At 39.0% G+C, this 16578-nt stretch overlaps 3 long non-coding RNA genes across 13 annotated transcripts in view; 1 reads left to right on the top strand and 2 right to left on the bottom strand.

Moving 5' to 3' along the window:
* The window catches only part of LOC141548956 (uncharacterized), a 1120676-nt gene that overhangs the window by 515007 nt on the left and 589091 nt on the right, over nucleotides 1-16578 (top strand). The gene's annotated exons all lie outside the window — the stretch shown is intronic.
* The window catches only part of LOC141548957 (uncharacterized), a 1406018-nt gene that overhangs the window by 1125239 nt on the left and 264201 nt on the right, over nucleotides 1-16578 (bottom strand). The window lies entirely within an intron of this gene.
* Nucleotides 8994-10488, bottom strand: LOC141548784 (uncharacterized). The gene is made up of 3 exons (XR_012484068.1): nucleotides 10261-10488; nucleotides 9697-9894; nucleotides 8994-9389 (listed from the first exon to the last, which is right to left on the bottom strand). It is a non-coding gene; the product is annotated as an uncharacterized LOC141548784 (long non-coding RNA).

Genomic DNA, 16578 nt, shown 5'->3' with positions numbered 1-16578 from the left:
GGATGTCCATCAATTGGAGAATGGTTGGGTAAACTATGGTATATGAATGTTATGGAATATTATTGTTCTATAAGAAATGACCAACAGGAGAAATACACAGAGGCTTGGAGAGACTTACATCAACTGATGCTGAGTGAAACGAGCAGAACCAGAAGATCATTATACACTTCAACAATGATACTGTATGAGGATGCATGCTGATGGAAGTGGATTTCTTCAACATAGAGAAGAGCTAATCCAATTCCAATTGATTAATGATGGACAGAACCAGCTACATCCAGAAAAGAAACACTGGGAAATGAGTGTAAACTGTTATTTTTACCTTCTGAATCCAATTCTTCCTGTGCAACAAAAAATTCGGTTCTACACACATATATTGTATCTAAATTATACTGTAATATATTTAACATATATAAGACTGCTTTCCATCTGGGGGAGGGGGTTGGGGGAGGAAGGGAAAAAATCTGAATAGAAGTAAGTGCAAGGGATAATGTTGTAAAAAATTACCCATGCATATATAACATATATAACATATATAAGTGTCAAAAAACTGTTATAATTATAAAATAAAATAAAAATTAAAAAAAAGAGATTATTTAGTTTCCAATTATGTTGGTTAATTTTCCCCTCGCTTTTTATTGAATGTAATTTTTAATGCATCATGATCTTAAAAAGATATTTCTGCCTTTCTGCATTTGAATTTGAGGTCTTAATGTCCTAATATATGGTCAATTTTTGTATAGGTTCCATGAACTGCTGTAAAGAAAGTGTACTCTTTTCTGTCTCCATTTAAGTTTTCTCTAAAGATATATCATACCTAACTTTTCTAGTGTTCTATTTACCTCTTTAACTTCTTTATTTATTTTCTGGTTTGATTTATCTAATTCTGAAAGTGCAAGGTTGAGATCTCCCATTATTATAGTTTTGCTGTCTATTTCTTCTTGCAACTCTCTTAACTTTTCCTTTAGGAATTTAGATGTTATACCACTTGGTGCATATGTATTTAGTATTCATATTGCTTCATTATCTATGCTCCCCTTTAGCAAGATATAGTACTCTTCCTTATCTCTTTTGATTAGATTAATTTTTACTTTTGCTTGATGTGAGATCAGGATGGTTACCACTGCTTTTTAAACTTTACCTGAAGCATAGTAGATTCTGCTGAAGCCTTTTACCTTTAACTCTGTATGTATCATCCTTTTTAAATGTGTTTTGTGACAACAACATATTGTAGGATTCTGGCTTTTAATCCACTCTGCTATCTGCCTCTGCTTTATGGGGGAGTTTACCCTATTAGGTTCTTACTAAGTGCTAAATCAGTACTTAACAATTCTCTAGCTCAGAGTTCACACCTTTAGTTCAAATAAGCAATTTCATTGGTTGAAGTAAATTTCCCACAAGCCCCTGGAGTACACCCAAGCCCATTCTCTGGGAGGATGAAAGGAGAAGTTAGAGTCTGGAAAGTCAGTTCTGGATTGGGTCAAGTAGAAGTTGTCCCATGGATTCGCAAATCCAGGAATCCCATACTTTTGGAGGGGAAGAAGAGGACAGAGAAAAAGATTCACAGAAAAAAGAAACCTCCTCCCAGAGAAGGATTACAATTGAGAGACAACAGGACCTTTACAATATTGGCGCCCAACGTGGGGCAAGGACTTTTGCTTATCCTGACAAGGACTTATTCTGAGCCCTTCAGAGGAGCTAGCCTGGACCTTTGCATTTTGGTGCCTGAACAGGAATTTCATATGTAAACTCCTCCTCAGAAGTTCAAAGGGTAAACTCCCCTTAAAGGCCAGAATCAAAGGTGTGAACTAGAGAATTGTTAAGTACTGACTTAGCACTTAGTAAGAACCTAACATCACCCCATTCACATTTATGGTTAAAATTAATAATTCTGTATTTCCTGTCATCTTGTAAACCCCAGATTATGTTTTTCTCTTTCCTTTTCCCTTTACCCACCTCTCCAGTATTAAACTTATAAGCACCACTTGCCTCATGTAGCCCTCCCTCTTTAGGATCTCCTCCCTTCTCCTTAGAGTCCTTCCCCTTTTCCTAAACCTCTCCCTTATAATTTCGTATTCCCTTCTCTTTAGCCTACCCCTTCCCTTTTTGCTTTTCCCCTCCCACTTTTCAATGAGGTGTGAGAAGCTTCTCTGTAAATCTAATATGTCTAAAATTTTCTCTTTGAACCAATTCTGATGAGAGTAAGAGTCACACTATGTTCATCCCCCTCTCTTCTTTCCCTCAGATATAATAGGTTTTCTTTGCTTCTTTGTGAGATGTAATGCCTCCACGTTTCACTTTTTCTGGTACAATTTCCTTTCCACCTCTAGATCCTTTTTATATTATAACAATAAAACCAAATTATACATATACTCTTTATGTATACCCGTAACAGAAATACAATTTTCTAGAATTCTTTTTGCTTTTTTATGCTTCTCTAGAGTCCACCATTTGGAGATCAAATTTTTTGTTTAGCTCTGGTGTTTTCATCAAAAATAAATGGAATTCACCAATTTCATTGAATGTCTATCTTCTTGATGGACAAAAATGGAAAAAATGCTCACTTTAGCTGGGTAGTTAATTCTTGTCTGCATTCCAAGCTCCTTTGTTTTTCAGAATATAAGATTCTCTTCCATCCTTTAATGTGGATATTGCTAGATCCTGAGTAATTGTTATTGTGGCTCCTGGGTATTTGAATTGTTTGTTTGTTTTTCTGGTTGCTTGTAGTGTTTTTTCCTTGGTCTGATAGTTCTGGGATTTAGCCACAATATTTCTTGTAGTTTTAATTTTGGGATCTTTTTCAGTAAGTGATCAATGAATTCTTTCAACGTCTATTTTACCTTCTAATTCTATAACACCTGGGCAGTTCTTTGATGGTTTCCTGAAAAATCGTGTTTTTGGTTTTGCTTGACTGGAAGATTCTTATTTTCTCTTCAAGTCATTCATTTCCGTTTGTTCAATTATGATTTTTAATGAATTATTTTCTTCATTTACTTTTTAAATTTCCTTTGTAATTGTCCAATTGAGTTTTTAAATGAGTTGTTTTGTTCTATGGAATTTTTTTCCATTTTGAGAATTTTATTTTTTTAAGGAGTTATTTCCTTTTTCCAGTTCACAAATTTTGTTTATTAGGGAGTTGTTTTCTTTTCCCACTCTTTTAATGAGTTATATACCTTATCCAGACCCTCTTAATTTTTTCTAATTGAGCCTTATGTGGTGCAGATCAGATCACATCCACCTTTGGGTTTTCAGCTAGAGACAAACTGTTTTTAGTCTCCTCAGGGTTTGAAATTTGTTCACTTTCAGTATAGAAACTATTTATAGTTAGAGCCTGCTTTGCCTTTTTACTTATTTTAACTACAACAAAAAGAAAAAGCTGCAGTCTGCTTTGGGGGCAATGTGGGTTTATTGAGCTTCTTCAACAGACAACAGGAAGTAGCAGTGAAGCAGCAGTGGGACAGCAATGACTTCACTGGGATCAATGCTGCATGCTGAGATTGTGCTGAATCCCTCCTGGTTCTGGGTGTGTGTAGCCAGGTCCTGAGAGACTCTAGTGTTTTGGGGTTATAGTCTTTACCCTGTGTGTTTATAGCTTCTCTGCTGATCTACTGCTTGCTGCCAGAACAGGGTAACCAACACTATGATAGTGTTCTCCCCACAAATTTTCAGCCTGCAAAAACCATACCCCACCTCACTCCGGTCTTCTCAGTGTGAGCTGTTCTCTGTGCTCTTAATGCCTATCTGCCTGAGTCTGTGCCTGGTCTAGCCCTGTTCTATCCCCACACACAAGCAAAACAGACCTTTTCTGGCAAATTTTGAGATTATCTTCTCTTGGCAATGTGTTGTACTCCCAATATCTGTGAGTTTTGATAATCAAGCCATAATTCAGAGGTTGAGTTTTATAAAAATAGCTTTAGGGTAAAGGAGAGCTCAGAAAGACACATGTGTTGTCTCCACCATCTTGGCTCCACCCAAAGTCATTGGTCTTTTGGAGGAGAAGTGAAGGAGGCAGGCAAGGGGCTCATTAAAGATGAATCCTGGACTCTAAGTATATGCTTAGAGAACTATTATCTCACATTGATTAGGTAATTAGCCTTAAGTGCGCTGCTGTCTTATATTCAAGTACATCTTTTAAGAGTTCCAGCCCTCTACATCCAGGGCCTTGCTCTCTGGCTCCCTTCCTTTGAGTGATGTAGGAAATCTCTTCTCACCCCTCTTGGGTCCATTACCAACTGCCCCTGCTCCTCTCCTGCTGGCCCAGGCTCCAGGCTTCCTTCAATACCTTGCTGGGAAAGCTCCCTTTTCCAGGACTCAGTCTTCCAATGTGTGTAGTATTCCCTGGTATTTGCTGTACTTGGGGTGCTCACTTTTCTGCCATTCCTCATCCTTGCACAAGCTTCCTCTTATTTACCTCCCTCTCCTTTCTTTCCTATTCCCAGGACAGAATTCCCTTAACACAATCATAATAAAAGAAAAACTCATATTTCTGTACAATTCTGAGATAGGTATAGCACTTTCCTTACAAAAGCCCTTAGGGACGGAGGAGATGCCAGGATCATTGTTATTTTAGTGATGGGGAAGCAGAGTATGAATGAGGTATGTAGGAAAGAGGGTCAGAGGCCTGGATGAGGAAATGGCAAAGAAATCACCAGTCAGTGCTGCTGTTTTACAAAACATTTAAAAATGTTTAAAGACATGCTTAGACTGGTCTCTGATGGCAGGAACTACTTTCTCTTTAAATTTGTATTCTGAACACACAGAATAGGTTGTTAAACATTAAAAAAAAACTTTTAGTAAATCTTTTTTTAACCAATTTAGTGATTGAGAATTGAAAAAATAATAAAATAAAATAAAATAAAAAAGAGAGTGAATCAACCACATGGTCTTGGTCAGGGAGGGATATATTATACAGCTGAGATCCCTTTCTTGTCTTCAGTGCAGGCAATACACTTTTAATCTAATTAGACTTTTAGTCATCTCATGTCCAAATCTGCGAGTCATTTAAAACCATATCTTTATTGAATTTTAGCCCCTGTTATATCTCATTCTTGGTTGAACAGGCAGAAGGAAAATAAGTTTATTAAATCCTAAATTGATGCAATGAAGAGAGTACTGAATTCCTTCAGTCTCAATAGAAATTCAGATGAAACCATCAACTCCAAATTATCTGTTGTGCTCTTCATCATATTAAAAGTTGTCAGATACAGGATAAGATATGCTAGCAGTTGTGACAGCATTGAGATTTCACCTTCCATTGCAGTTAAGATAGTTTTAATTTTGCCCAATGAAAAGTGTCAAAATTTTAAAGAAAATAAATGCTCCCAAATGAATAAGTTTCAAAAGAAATTTATTAAAGAAATATCAAGTTTGAATGAGACTTTATCTATGAGAAATCAGGCAGTCAGAAAAATACTTGTCCAGTTAGTGTTCTTTAGTCACTGAGTAAAAGTAAACTTTATGTGACAATAAGAAAAAAATGTTGAGAGTACACAAAATCAGATAGTAATTTTGATTACTACAGCTATAGTTGTAGTCATTGACCTTGGTAGTGGGGCTGGCTCTATATACTATTATCCCAAAGCCAATCAAGCTGTGCTACATATAAATCACTTCTTCTTCTGACTGAGATTTTTCCCCTATTTTATTCATAAATACTTATTACATTTGATGAGTTCTGGTAACGAATGAGTGAGGTTCCGTCTGCTTAGAGACAGAAGTTTGGAAGAGAAAGAATTCGCTAACCCCAGAGGCTGTGGCAAAAGAGGAGGCTTTATTGTTTAAAAATCACCAAGAGACATTCTCTTAGCAGGCATATCTTTCTCAGTGGAGAAGGATCTGCAAAGTATTAGTTTCCAGAAGACATATTTTATGAGTAAGCCTAGAGGAAGTTTGATAATTCTCAATTGAATGTGAAGTTTTTCCTGGGATTGTGACTTCCTGGGAGGTCAATTGGAGTTTCATTTGCTCTTGAATGGTACAGCTTATCACACTCTGAAAGGCTGTGAGACCATTTGGAGTCTATAGATCAAAGGGGACATGAGATCTGTGATTTTACATAATTTTACAGAGTTCACTCAGGTTAGAGTTCACTCACTTATCTCCTCCCCCCTCAAACAGTTAACCCCAAATTCATTTGGGAAAGGGATGAAGGTTTCATCTTCTGAAGCTTCTTCATGCTGAGAAGGGCTGTACAGCTGTCCCTTAGGTAATGGGGGGGGGGGGGTCATGCTTGAAGGAGAGAAACGAGATCTAAAGATAGCAGCTGCAGCATCCAGCGGATGTTGAGTTTGCCCATCAGTTGTCCCATGATCCCCGAGTTGCAGGAAAAGTTGAAAATTTGCACCTTGAAGCCTAGAAGAAACAAATCCCATAAGTAATCTGAAAATGCAGGGGCTCAATATGAGCAAAAAGATAATAATTAGGAGTGGAGTTAGTATAGGGGCTGTAACCAGGAACCCCACTCAGAGGAAGACTGGGGAGGTGTAAAGAGTTTCTCATGAATGTCTTGAATTCAGTCAGCTTTCTCTAAGATTCTCTCAGTGTGAAGCTCAATGTCCCTTGAGTTGTTAATGTACATGCAGCCAGAGGTGTTGACCAAGGTGCAGACACCTCTGCTAGAGGCAAGGAGATAATCTAAGACCATTTGTTTGTCTAAGATCATGTTAGCAAGAGAGTCCAAGGAGTCTTGGATCTCCCTGAGTGAATGTGCAGTTTCCTTGGCCAGCTGGTTGATTGTGGCTGTCAGGTAGAAGAGAATGTTTTCATGCTGTAAGGACCCCAGCCAGGGCACTAGCATTGAAGTGCCCTTCTACAAGTACCACATAACTTTTTTTTTTTTCAGCTGGGAACAGTTATGGAAACTGAGACGTTCATTCGTGTCCCCACAGGAGTTTGGGTCCCAGGGCTTTGAGGGGAATGATTCTGTCTTAGCTGCTGCTGCAGCCCCAGTAATTCTCCCCCTTTCTCTCAGAGACTTCATTGGAATAAAAGGACCCCTTGCTTTTTCCATGTAGAGGGTGCTGCCCCTGCTCAGGAATAAGAGGGTTTGAACTTTTTCCCAGGGACCTTTCTCATACATACCTGACCTCAGACTGTAAAAGAAGTGCAAAATCTACTGAGAGCCTCCAATTTGCTGCCAGATTCTCCCAAGTTTTGCTTCCTTTTCCTTTCCTAAATAAACCCTCACATCACTCTGCTGGGTTGCCCAAAGCCCCTTAAAGAGCAGGTTCACAGTGTGAACCCTTAGGTAAATGTCCAAATCAATGTCTTTGCTGGATTTGAGATTGTTAGAGCATGAATCCTTTCAGAGAAGCTGCCCAAACCCATTCCATGGCACCCCAAATCTTTAGTGCACCCCAAACATTGAGTCTTTTCTGACAAAAACTTCCTCTTGATGAAATGTGAATGGCACTGGGGAACTTTGCCCATTTTATCCTCATAATAAAGCTTTTTGCTCCTTGCATCTGCGCCGGCCTGAGCCTGGGAATCCTTTGTGCATGACCGCCTGCCTTTCCGACTTCTTCCACCTCATCAGCTCCTTACCCGTAGGGATGATGTGGGCACAATGGGAACAAGAGGGCAAAGGCCTCCCCAGAGGCTTGGGGTGGGGGCACAGGGCGGAGCCAACAAGAAGGGCCTTGCTGTGGACAGGGGCACGGGGCATTCAAGGCCAAAGGCTTGGGGTTAGACAAGGAAGGCCAGAGGGTGTCAGAGAGTGAATCCCAGGGGAGGCAGTTAAACTCATGGAGCAGAGTCTTCCAGCCATGGGGATTGAGGCGCTGTGATGTTGCAAGGGAACCAAGGTCCTTCTGGAAGCCCCAGCCTGACCTGGAACTTGGAGAGAAGACTTGGCAGTTGCTTTTACTGATGACCCAGGTCAGAGGTCTGGCTCCTGCTCTGGAAAGGCAAGTTCCTGCACTCCACTTGTTAGAGGAAGCCTTTGTCGCGTCCTACAGAATGTGTGTCCCAGAAGCTGTCCCGAGGGAACAAGTGAGGCATTTAGGAGAGTCACCCGCAGGAGGAGTTGAGAATGAAGGTAAAATTACGTTGTCTGTGATTTAATGATCCAAGGTCAGGGCTCATATTGCTACTTGTACCCAGGACACAGAGTGGAACCTGATTCGTCGAGAGATTCCCAAGTATAAAGGACCTTGTAGTTAAGGCTTCTCTGTGCTGGGGCCATAAAACCTGAACCTAAGCTATACATATTTGTTGATTAGGGTGGTCCTCTCCCCAATAGCCAGATGCAGTGCTTGAGACTCTGGTGGTGCCATGAGAAGGTTGACAGAAAACACTAGTGTGGGGGGAGCTTAGGATGTCACACCCACTGTCACACAGACACCTGTGTGGGGGGAACATATGATATCACACCCAGAATCACACAGACACCAATGTGCGGGGAGCCTAGGATAACACCCCCTATAGTCAAGGAGACCTGAATGAGGTGGGAGGGCAACCTAACATAACTCAGTGGTACCCAGAGAGAGGAGTATGGAGACAATGTGGATGGCACAATAGTATTATCACTTTTCTGTTGTTTGTTTGCTTGGGGATTTTTTCCTTGTGGTTTTTTTTTTTTCACTTTTGAACTCATTTTTTATGCAGCATGAGGAATATGGAAATATGTTTAGAAAAATCACACATGTTTAACATATTGATTTTCTTGCTATCTTGGGGAGGAGAAGGGGGAAGAGAGAGAGAAAAATTAGAAACACAAGGTTTCGAAAAGGGGAATGTTGAAAACTCTTTGCATATATTTGGAAAAATAAAATACTATTAAAAAATGAGTTCATGATTACCTGGTTCCAAGAGTCTTTGAAAGTACACAAAAATATTTTCAAGCTCTTTCCCATCCCTTAAACAATGATCAAGTTTCTTTTTAAAAACACCCATGTAAATATTTCATAGGCCTCAACATTATAACAGTATCTCCAAATAACGTGGTTAACAGTCTCATATTTTTGTAAGCAAGAGGCAAACAATTGAAGGTAAAATTTCTCTTTATTTATAAGCATACGTGCAAGTGTATAAGTTCTTAAATTAGAGTACTTTAGAATATCAAGCACATTTTAACAAGCCGTTTCTTAATCTAACAACATCTAGACTGTTTTTTCTAACAACGCAGCTTATAAAAATTTTACCAATGTTTCCAAATTGACCACATTTTCCAATATAAGAACATTTCAAAACACAACAATATAATAAACAATGTTACATCATTACCGTTTGAAGGAAAACCCATCATTAAAACTAAACCCTCTCTGCTTGAGGTGCTCTTAATTCACTTGAATTCATTCCCAATGACAGAACATCACATCTCCATTGGCAGGTTACAATGATGACACTTAAATTTCCGTATAGACCCAACACCCATTGAGAAAGAACTGCATCTAATTAAAGGAAAAAAAAAGCAGTTAACTTTCATGTAGCACTTCCCAGTCCCAGGCCCTGTGTTAAGCACTTTACAATCACAACAAGCTTGGGAGGTGGATGCTATTATTATCCCTTTACAGAAGAGTAAATTGAGATGGAGGGACAAAGGGTTATTTGCTTAGAGGTCACACAGCTAATACATTTCAAATCCAAGTAAATGCGGATTTATAGCCACTAACAGTCCCATCTCAATTTCCAAGGCCTGCTCTCTTGTCCCTTAAACAGACAAAAGCTTATTATCTACAAGTAACAGGGGGAAGTTACCTAATGCAGTTCCAGACTAGTTCTTGTCCTTCACTTTGGTGTCCTCCTCGGACTCTTGGACTAGAAGAGGAAGGAAAACCAGTACCAAAAGGAGAGGGAGCAGGAAAAGAAAGGGTAGGAAATGGAGAAGGACAATGAAGAGGAAATGCAGGATGACAAAGTGAGCAGGCACAGGATAGAGGGGAGGCATCTTTGGTCCTGTGGGGAGAAAAGTCACGCTCAGTCTAGGAGGAGTGATTTCTCCCCCCAGAGGGGAGGTCAAGGCCACAGAGAATCATCGAGGTCAAGGTCAAGATCATGGGGGGATGTGTAAGGGAAGGGGAGAGGGCCAGGGAGGAATGAAAGAAGGAAGCAGGGAAAGGAAAGGGTGAGGGAAGGGGGCGGGGCAAGGGAGGGGTGAGGAAAGAGGGTGGAGATGAGGAAAGATGAGGGAAGGGAGTGGAAAGGGGAAAGAGTGAGGAAAGGGGCAGGGGAAATGGCTGGACACGGAAAGGGGGCGGGGCGACGGAGGGGAAGGATCACTTGGCTCGGGCCAATGGTCAGCTGGCCACCCACTCTCAGCACCTGGGGTGGTGCCGCCTGGCTGGATGGTGAGGGGGACAGGCCGGTCGGATGGGAGAGTTCTCACTGTTAGCAGACACCACAGACAATCAAGAGGATGGACGCAGGATGGTCTAGAGAACAGAGGAACAGACATGCAGAAGGGAAAGAATGGGAGAGAAAGCGGGGTCCAGCCCCTCCTCCCCAGCTCCTGGAGCACTGACCCCAGCCATAAGGTGTTCTTGTCCACTCACCATTACTCCGGCAACGCTGCCGCTTATGACGGGCATGATGATGCTGCAGACTTCGAAGATCTTTGGGAGCCTAGGCAACCAGACCACTGGTCAGAAAGTTCCAGGCTCGTTCTTGGGCGGGGCAGGCAGAGCATCACTTGTCCATTGTTACCCTGGAGGAGGAAGCTTCCTCCTGAGGGAGGAGGGACTGCTTCTGGGTTTCACACTCATTGTGTGTGGCCCCTTCCTCCGCCCCCTCCTTCCTCTTTTCCTTCCATGGCCCGCTAGAGATCGAGAGAGTAATGGCGCCATTGATGATAAAGAAGCCCGTCCCCTAACCCCCAAAGCTAAAGCAGCTTGAGACCCCAAAACAGGAAAGGGAAGGTCCAGGGGGTGGAATTTAACAGTCGCCTGCAACTTACTGCAAAGAAAAGCAGGATTGAGTTTAATTATTATTTTAATAGTATTTTATTCTTCAAATATATGCAAAATATATTTCACCATTCACCTCTGCAAAACCTTGTGTTCCAAAGTTTTCTCCCTCTCTTCAGATTCCTAAGACAGCAAACAATCAGATACAGATTAAATGTGTGCAATTCTTTTTAAAAAATATTATTTTTATTACTGTTTTTGTTTTCAAAACATATGCATGGATAAGTTTTCAACATTGATCCTTGCAAAACTTTGTCTTCCAAATTTTTTCCTCTCTTCCTCTTCTCCCCTCCCCAATATGGCAAATAATCTAATATATGTTAAACATGCTAAAATTATAATTAAATCCAATATATGTGTGTGTGTGTGTGTTTATATAATTATCATGCTGCACAAGAAAAATCAGATCATAAAGGAAAAAATGAAAAAGAAAACAAAATGCAAGCAAACAACAACAAAAAGGGAGGGAATGCGATGTTGTGGGTGTAGGTGGCTATGCATCACAAGACCCTTAAAACTGGCCTGAATCATTTTATCCATCAGAATTGATCATCACATAGTCTTGCTATTGCCATGTACAATGATCTCCTGGTCCTGCTCATTTCACTCAGGATCAGTTCATGTAAGTCTTTCCAGGCCTCTCTGAAATCATCCTGCTAGTCATTTCTTACAGAACTATAATATTCTATAACATTTGTGTACCACAATTTATTCAGCCATTCCCCAATTGATGGGGAAAACTGAGTGAATACTCAGTTTCCAGTTTCTAGCCACTACAAAAATGGCTCCACCAACAGTTGGGCAAAAGTGGGACCCTTTCCCTCCTTTGAGATCTCTTTGGCATATAAATTCAATAGAAACACTGCTGGGTCAAGATTTCAAGATGCTGCTGAAGCTGGGCCCTGCAGAAAGCAGCCACCCATGTCTCTGTCTAGGCCTGAGAAAGACAAAGGGGCTTGTCTTTTCAGATAGACAGTAACTATCCTAACAATAACCACCAACAGTGTGCAGCACTATCGGTACACCAGGTGCTTTTCTTTTCTTTTCTTTTCTTTTTTAATTTATTTATTTAGAATTTTTTTCACAGTATATATGAATGAGTAATTTTTTTTTATAATATTATCCCTTGTATTCATTTTTCCAAATTATCTCCCCCTCCCTATATTCCCTCCCCCACATGACAGGCAATCCCATACATTTTACATGTGTTACAATAAAACCTAGATACAATATATGTGTGTAAATACCATTTTCTTGTTGCACATTAAGTATTAGATTCCGAAGGTATAAGTAACCTGGGTAAATAGACAGTAGTGCTAATAGTTTACATTCACTTCCCAGTGTTCCTTCTCTGGGTGTAGCTGTTTCTTTCCATCATTGATCAACTGGAAGTGGGTTGGATCTTCTTTATGTTGAAGATATCCACTTCCATCAGAATATATCTTCATACAGCATTGAAGTGTACAGCGATCTTCTGGTTCTATTCATTTCACTCAGCATCAGTTGATGTCTCTCCAAGCCTCTCTATATTCCTCCTGCTGGTCATTTCTTACAGAACAATAGTATTCCATAATCTTCATATACCATAATTTACCCAACCATTCTCCAATCGATGGGCATCCATTCAACTTCCAGTTTCTAGCGACAACAAAAAGAGCTGCCACAAACATTTTGGCACATACAGGTCCCTTTCCGCTTTTTAGTATTTCTTTGGGATATAATCCCAATAACAGCAATGCTGGGTCAAAGGGTATGCACAGTTTGATAACTTTTTGGGCATAGTTCCAAATTGCTCTCCAGAATGGTTGGATTCTTTCACAACTCCACCAACAATGTATCAGTGTCCCAGTTTTCCCACATCCCCTCCAACATTCATTATTTGTTCCTGTCATCTTAGCCAATCTGACAGGTGTGTAGTGGTATCTCAGAGTTGTCTTAATTTGCATTTCTCTGATCAGTAGTGATTTGGAACCCTCTTTCATATGAGTGGAAATAGTTTCAATTTCATCATCTGACAATTGTCTGTTCATATCCCTTGACCATTTATCAATTGGAGAATGGTTTGGTTTCCTATAAATCAGGGTCAGTTCTCTATATATTTTGGAAATGAGACCTTTGTCAGAACCTTTACTTTTAAAAATATTTTCCCAATTTGTTACTTCCCTTCTAATCTTGTTTACATTAGTATTGTTGTACAGAAACTTTTTAGTTTGATGTAATCAAAATCTTCTATTTTGTGATCAATAATGATCTCTAGTTCTTCTCTAGTCATAAATTCCTTCCTCCTCCACAGGTCTGAGAGGCAGACTATCCTCTGTTCCTCTAATCTATTTATGATCTCATTCTTTATGCCTAAGTCATGGACCCATTTTGATCTTATCTTGGTATATGGTGTTAAGTGTGGATCCATATCTAATTTCTGCCATACTAATTTCCAGTTTTCCCAACAGTTTTTTCCAAATAATGAATTTTTATCCCTAATGTTGGTATCTTTGGGTTTGTCAAAGATTAGATTGCTATAGATGTACCCTTTTTTGACCTTTGTATCTAATCTGTTCCACTGATCTACCGGTCTATTTTTTAGCCAATACCAAATGGTTTTGGTGACTGCTGCTATATAATATAGCTTTAGATCAGGTACACTTAGACCACCTTCCTCTGACTTTTTTTTTATTAGTTCCCTTGCAATTCTCGACCTTTTATTCTTCCATATGAATTTTGTTGTTATTTTTTCTAGGTCATTAAAATAGTTTCTTGGGAGTCTGATTGGTATAGCACTAAATAAATAGATTAGTTTGGGGAGTATTGTCATCTTTATTATATTCGCTCGGCCTATCCAAGAGCACTGAATGTCTTTCCAATTATTTAAATCTGACTTTATTTTTGTGGCAAGTGTTTTGTAATTTTTCTCATATAATTCCTGACTTTTCTTTGGTAGATGGATTCCCAAATACTTTATACTCTCAACATTTGTTTGGAATGGAATTTCTCTTTGTATCTCTTGCTGTTGCGTTTTATTGGTGATATATAAAAATGCTGAGGATTTATATGGATTTATTTTGTATCCTGCCACTTTGCTAAAATTACACCAGGTGCTTTTCAATCATTTGATCCTCACAACAGACTCTGAAAATGTCTGCTGCTGGGACCCCATTCTACAGATGAGGAAACTGAAAAAGATATTCCTAAGACAATTCACATGAAAGAGATTCATTTTATTGGCATGTGGCTGAGATATTGTTCAAGTAAAGTTCCCACTAAGAGTGAGGCTCACAGGAAGGAAAAGAAAAGACAAAGATAATCCCTTTTCTTAAGGACCTCACAGTCTACTAGGGGAGGCATTATTATAGAAGGTAGAAATCTAAATGGGATCTGAAGGAATCCAGGGAAACCAATAACCAGATATGAGGAGTGACAGCATTAGAAAGGGGAGGGAAAACACATGAAAATGGCTAGAGTTGGGAGATGAAATATCCTTTGCCTATTTCAGAAATGTGGAGGGTGCCACTGAATCACAATTTGCAGGGAGAGCATAAGTATAGGAAGAGTGCACAGTTCAGGACAGTTGTGATTGGCTTTGAATGTCAAACAGACAATTTTATATTTCATCCTTGAGATGATAGGGAGCCACAGGAATATCTTGGGTAGGAACATGACAAATTAAAGCCCAGACTGCCTCCTGTCTACGTGGGCTGGAAACGGGCTGGCTGGTCTGGAGAATGCTGGTCCTGTAAGGACTCTTGTAAGGACAGTTACAACAGCTGTTGCTGTTGACAGTGAGGAGGAAGATAAGCTCTGTCTTTCCTTTTTAAATTTTGTATTTAATAATTCCCCAGTTATATTCAAAACACTTTTTTGCATTTTTTTAAATTTTAAGTTCTAGGTTCTCTTTTTTATCCCCACTCACAATTAAGAAATCACATGTGAAGTTATGCAAAACATTTCTATAAAAGTCAAGTTGTGAAAGAAAACAGATCTCCTATCCTAATGAAAAATTAAGTTAAAAAAGGAGAGAGAAATAGAGAATATTTCAATCTGTATTCAGACAAAATCAGTTCCTTTTCTGTATATGCATATGATTTTTCTTCCTAAGTCCTTCAGAGTAGTTATGGATGATTATGCTACCGAAAATAACAAAGTCATTCACAGCTGGTCATCCCAGATCATTGTTATCACTATGTACATAGCACATTTCACTTTACTTGAGTTCATGGAGGACTTGCCAGGTTGTGTTTTTTTTTTCTCTCTCTTCTGAGAGCATCCTGCTCATCATTTCTCATAAAATAATAATATTCTATTATTGAGACCAGTTGATTGACATCACTTCAATTTCTAATATTTTTATCCTGAAAAGAAACTGCTCTGAATATTTTTTGTACATATAGGTAATTTTCCATGTTTTTTTCCCTCCCGAATCCTTTGATATTCATGCCTAGTACTGGTGTTGTTAGGTGAAAAGACATGAATGAATTTATAGGCCTTTGGCCACAGATCATATCTTTTAATCATTTATCAACTGTAACATGGCTCATATTCTTAATAAATTTGACTTAGTTCCCTCTATGTTTGAGAAATGAGGCCTTATCATATAAACTTGCTTTGAAATTCTTTTTTTTTTTTTTTACAAATACTGTTGCTAACTGGACTTCTCCCTATTTATGTGCTCTCTTCTTTTACCCTATCTATCCTCAAAAATGTTTTGGATACTCCCTTCTTTGATATGCTCTCTTTTTATCACCATTCCCCTTCTTCCCATAACCCATTTTCTTCCTATTTTCCTGCATGGTAAGATGGAGTTCTTTATCCATATTGAATATGCATGTTATTTCCTCTTTGAGTCAATTTTGAAAGTAATGTTCATTCCCTCTCTGTAAAAGAAACCTCTGTTGTAAAACCTTTTTACTAGGCTACTTTGTTATGGCAAATAACTTATACCATTCCACTTCTCCCTTTCCCTTTCTCCCAGTACATTTCTCTCTCATCCCTTAATTTTATCATTAAAAAAATATATTATCCCATTATATTTAACTCACAGCTATGCCCTCTGTCTAGATATACTTCTTTTGACTCTCATATAAATGAGACATTTCCAAGGAGTTACAAATATCATCCTCCATTTAGAAATTTAAACAGATAAATCTTATTAAGTCCCTTATGATATCACTTTCCTGATTACCTCCTTATGCTTCTCCAGAAAATATTTGAAAATGAAATTTTTCATTCAATTCTGGTCTTTTCATCATGAATGCTTGAAAATCCTGTGTTTCATTGAATGATCACCTTTTCTTTTGAAGGATTCTACTTAGCTTTTCTGGATAGGTGATTCTTGGTTGTAATCCTAGCTCCGTTGCTCTATGGAATATCATATTCCAAGACCTTCGTTCCACTAATGTAGAAACTGTAATCCTGTGTTATTCTAATTGTGGCTCCACCATACTTGAATTACTTCTTTTTGGATACTTGTAATATTTTCTCTTTGACCTGGCATTTCCAGGGTTTGGTGATGATATTCCTGGGAGTTTTCATTTTGGGATCTCTTTTAGAAAGTGATTTATATTTTACCCTCTGGTTACAGAATATCTAGAATATCAGGACAGTTTTCCTTGATAATTACTTGAAAGAAGATATTCAGGCTCTTTTTTTTTTGATTATGACTTTCAGGTAGACCAATAATTGT

This window comes from Sminthopsis crassicaudata, chromosome X (assembly GCF_048593235.1).
Source record: "Sminthopsis crassicaudata isolate SCR6 chromosome X, ASM4859323v1, whole genome shotgun sequence".
NCBI classification, from domain to species: Eukaryota; Metazoa; Chordata; class Mammalia; order Dasyuromorphia; family Dasyuridae; genus Sminthopsis; species Sminthopsis crassicaudata.
The sequence above is the reverse complement of the archived record's forward strand: the minus strand, read 5'-3'. Positions and strand labels throughout refer to the sequence as shown.